Source organism: Humulus lupulus, chromosome 3, assembly GCF_963169125.1.
Source record: "Humulus lupulus chromosome 3, drHumLupu1.1, whole genome shotgun sequence".
In the NCBI taxonomy this organism is placed as follows: domain Eukaryota; kingdom Viridiplantae; phylum Streptophyta; class Magnoliopsida; order Rosales; family Cannabaceae; genus Humulus; species Humulus lupulus.
Window position 1 is genome coordinate 247,114,597 of NC_084795.1, and position 4,824 is coordinate 247,119,420.

General features: G+C 34.5%; 1 long non-coding RNA gene across 1 annotated transcript; it reads right to left on the reverse strand.

The window, feature by feature from the left end:
• Nucleotides 1-388: 388 nt before the first annotated feature.
• On the reverse strand, nucleotides 389-3,225 carry LOC133823547 (uncharacterized). The gene is made up of 3 exons (XR_009888416.1): nucleotides 2,968-3,225; nucleotides 2,725-2,818; nucleotides 389-738 (listed from the first exon to the last, which is right to left on the reverse strand). It is a non-coding gene; the product is annotated as an uncharacterized LOC133823547 (long non-coding RNA).
• Between the last annotated feature and the right edge of the window lie 1,599 nt (nucleotides 3,226-4,824).

Consider the following 4,824-nt stretch of genomic DNA (forward strand, 5'->3'; position numbering starts at 1 on the left):
CATGAGACAATAGTTTATGGGCAAATGTCGTTACCTGAGACAACAGTGTTTAGACAAGTGTCGTGCCTTGTGGTACATGAGACGATAATTTTGTAGGAATTGTTGTCCCATAGACTAAAAAATATAAAAAAAAAATCCGTTCTTTTTTTCTAAAACCATTCATCCAAAATTCCAAATTGTTCAATTAATATGGTATTTCTAAACAAAGCCAAATTACATGATCAAAACTATACTTGTTTTTACCAAGTACAACTAAAATCTACGTATGTATAACAGGTTTCATTTTTCATATAACAACTAACATGTTACCCTAGATGCAACTCATCTACTAGTAGAAACTTCATTACCTATTGATTTTAAGTCAGAAGTATATGTCTTCATCCAACCATTCTACACAAATCAAATTCAAAAATTAAATAACTAATCCATAAAGTAGTAAACAAAAAAGTCCCTCACAAACGACATTTAATCAAACACTGTGCATGCAACTTAAAAAGTCATTGAACAATATGTATGGATATGGATATGTATACTTGTTCAAAATCAACACTAACTAGATTTTTCATAGAAAGATTCAACGCCCCAATGTTCAGTGTTTGATGAAATAGGCATAGCACAAATCAAACTATCAAATATGGCACTAACCATTTCATCTAACAAGATTCCACCTATACCACTCTCATAGAGTCGAACAAGCCAGTTTAGGATGTTGGTAGTCTATCATTTTTCTCTGGATACCTACAAACCAAAAAGGACAATAAGGCCTCTAAATTTAAACTATAAATTCATTGATGAGAGAAACATAGTAAGAACATATACCAAATCAGGCATCTTTATATATATAATAACCAAAATCATTTTCTCTTTTTTTCTAATGCATTATCTTCGTTTCTAACTTTGCATATCTAAATACCCTTTAATTGACACAATATTTAAAAAGAAATTATGATACCCTTGGCAGATGAAAAAATGACATTGGCATTCCCCTTTCGCCTTTGGCAGATGTAAATATATATACACACACACACTAGTGAAAGGGCACAAGCACGTGCTCCTTTTTATAACAATCCGACCAATTCAGTTTGAAGTGCAGAAAAATTGGATAGGAGAAAAACAAATGAATCTTTAATCAGTCTAGCACTGAAGGAAAAAAAGAGAGCTTTCATGTACATTATAAATTATAAATAATAAACAAGAAAGTTACATAATATAAGGCTGAAGGCTAAAGTGAAAATTAATCTGTCTATTCCATTCAAATTAATATTAAAATAGAGAATATATATTCTGTCAATTTATACTTACTTCAAATGAAGAAAAAAGAGACATTACACAATTATTTTGTAATCTTATGCTTGAGTAAAATTATTTGCAAAACTCACTAACATATCAGCGTAAGAGAATTACATCAACTTTTGCCAACTACACAGTATGCATCCAAAGTATAAATCAAGTTTTAACTATCACTTCCACTTATTTACCCAAAAAAAAAAACCTAAAGTGAATTGTTGAAGCTAGGAGATCCATGTGATAAATCCATTTCAAGTATGAAAGTAGCACTTTTCCTTTGAAAATTAATACACATATTATCAAAGCTGACCTACAAACTCTACTCAATAACAACCAATAATTCATATAATAAATAAATCAGTGTGTGTGTACGAAAGTTGATCCATAAACTATACTCAATACTTTACACACATCAGTCACATTATACACACACATATAACTTTCTCAAACTTCTACATACACTCAATAGTCTCTATAATTTGTAATGATGCCTGCTAAGTAATTTAATTAAAGTGTTCAATTCAGCTACGTTTTCAACAAACATCTTATGTGCACTATGAACCTATCTTTTAGGCAGAAGGTTAAATAGTAAAGTATAACTGATCCTAAATAGTTTAAGAATGAAATGAGTAAGTACAGAAACAAAGAATAACACATAAGCCATTGCTACACATGATACAGGTGCAGATAAACAAATATGAGAAAACCATAAACATAGTGACAAACTTAGAATATGTGTGTACGAATATTCTTTATCTATCAGTTATGAAGAAACATAAAGGAAAATTTAATAAACGCATAGAGCTCTTTAAATATGTGTCCAGCTCTACATTTACACAACTCAGAGAAAAGGAAAATAATTATGTTCATTCTTTAAATTTCTTATGCGAATGATGGATAACCAAATAATTTAGTATAAGAATATATAGAAATAATTGGTCCATTGACTCCACAAAAAATATTTAATCTATATGATTCAATGCAATGAAAATTAGAAAGGCATTACACAAAATCTGCTAGCCCTTCTTGGTACGAAATACAATAGGAAAACAACAACAACACCAGAAAATGTTAGCCAATGTGTATATACCTAGTTATATAAATACTTAAATCTTGTAGAATCACCTATTAAAATAAAGATTATTGAGAGACCATATCCGAAAACAAACCAACAAATTAATAGTTTATTTAAAACTATTATTAAACACTTCATATGCAATAATTTCTTCCAGTGTATCTACTAGCATTGACACCCTTCACAACATCAAATACAAACCCAAGAACAAACAAAATAACATGAAAATGACAAACAGATATGTCATTCAGAGAAACAATTTCAAAATAAAATCAACGTAAATTAGAGGATGGAATATCAACTCTAAACTCAGAATGATAAATCCCAAATCTATACATATATATAAACACACAGATTCATACCTCATCAATGCCACGAAGCTGCCGTGAACCTCTTGAATACCCGAACCATGTGAACCTCTTGAATAACCACCAACGAATGTCGATTGGGCCAGACCTGCAAAAAAGAAAATGACCGAGAGAATGAGGAAAAGGTTTCCAAGCGTGAGCCCGACCCCAAATTAAGAAGATACAAAGTGAGGGAAAGGTTACCATGCACGAGCCCCGACCCCAAAATAAGGAGATACAGAGTGAGGGAAAGTTTACCGTGCGCCTAGAACTGAAGCCGTTGTCCACCGCTCGTCGAGGAGAAGACCCCTTATCATCGTTTCGATCCGCGCGACGAAGACCTCTAGAGAAAGGACAAGTCGTCCCCGTCGTCCTCCACACTCCACAACCCGTGAACGAGAGAGAGTTACAGTGAGAGATTCAGAGAAGATGAGGGATTGGTGTGCGGAAGGAGTGAGAAATAGAAGAGGAAGGCTAGGTTAATAAGGGTGATGGGCTATTTTTCTCTTATTTTCGGCCATTTAAAAAAAAATACAGTAAGTGATATATTCATTCTATGTTTTAGAAATAAATTATAATAATTATATTTATTAACTAATAAAAAAACATATAAAATTTATTTTATTTTATTTTTCGACAAATTTTTTATATTTTTTTATAAAATTACTCGTTTTTATTCATCTAAAAATATATTATTATTGTATTATCTTAATAAATATTGTTGATCAAAATTTCTATAAAGGAAACCTTCTCTAAATTTAATTAAAAATATAATATAATAAATAATTTATTAATAACTAATATTAAATATTATTAAAAAGTTGGATAAATTATTTAAATAACTTATTTTTAACTAAAAGAGATTTAGTATTAAATAATACAATTGTTTGAGTTTTTATAACAACATATGTGGCAATTAGGAGTAATTGACGACAAGACATGATATTCTCGAAGTGTGAACTCCTCCATGTACGCCGAACTGGCCAAACGCGGATGTCTCAAAGGGAGGCCACCCCCCGAGGTCGGTCCTTGAGGTGTGGATGTCTCCAAGTGAGGCCACACCCCAAGGACCATTTTAGAGGTCCTCTCTCCTTCTTCAATTAGTTGTCCTCCAGGTTTAGGATTTTGTCATCGAGATCTAGAAGAGCTGCCAGGTGTTAATCACTACAAATATGAGCCACCAAAAGAACGTCTGATGACTTTTTGGAGAGCCTCGAGTAGTGGTCTTGAGTCGTAAACTCGACAAGCAGCATTTCCCACTATGCCGCCTAACATGGAGAAATGTGCAGCCACACCCGGACACTGTTAGAGGCATGTTCCCCATAAAGCTGGTAAATAGCTTTTTACAATGGGCCCCGTGCAATCTGTCTAGGTCGTAGTCTCTAGTTTGTGCAGCCATTTTTGTATTAATTCAGCACTAATACCCCAATAATGGGGGGATTTGTATTAATAATACATGATTCACATTAATAACCCCAGCCTTTATAAATAGGGATGGGGTATTTCCTTGTAAAGGGTCTAGATTTTAGAGAGAGAAACTTTGTAACTCAGTGCAATTATACGCTGCCTGAGAACCACCATTGAAGCTTGCTCTCGTGGACTAGGGATCTTTTATAGCGTGAACCACGTAAAATCCTTATGTTCTTTAATCTCTTGGATTAGGTTGATAGCAAAAAATGGAGTCAACATTTTGGTGCTTTCATTGAGAGCTTGAAGAACATAGCCATAGTGACCACTCGGAGAAACGCACTAGGAAATGCAGCTCCTCTCGCTTGAGTTGATGGAGGAGAAACCAGTTGTCCACCACCGCAGGGCCTCCCTGAGATGGTGGAAGACTACGAAAAAAATGTCAAATACGATCGCGTAGAAGACAGAGGCGACGACAAGAATTATAAGGAGGAATATCCTCAGCCCAAGGACGCGAAGGAGACGCTAGAAGTGGTGGCGATCCGCGACCAAGTGCCCATTCAACAGCAGAAAATCGACACCCAAGAAGGTAATATCGCCGCCCTACAAGAGATGGTTAACGCCATGAGGGCTACTATGGCAGCCCAAGGGCTACGAGTGGACCTCCATGGCGAAGTACCAACTAGGCAACCAGCTTGTGTGCCACCT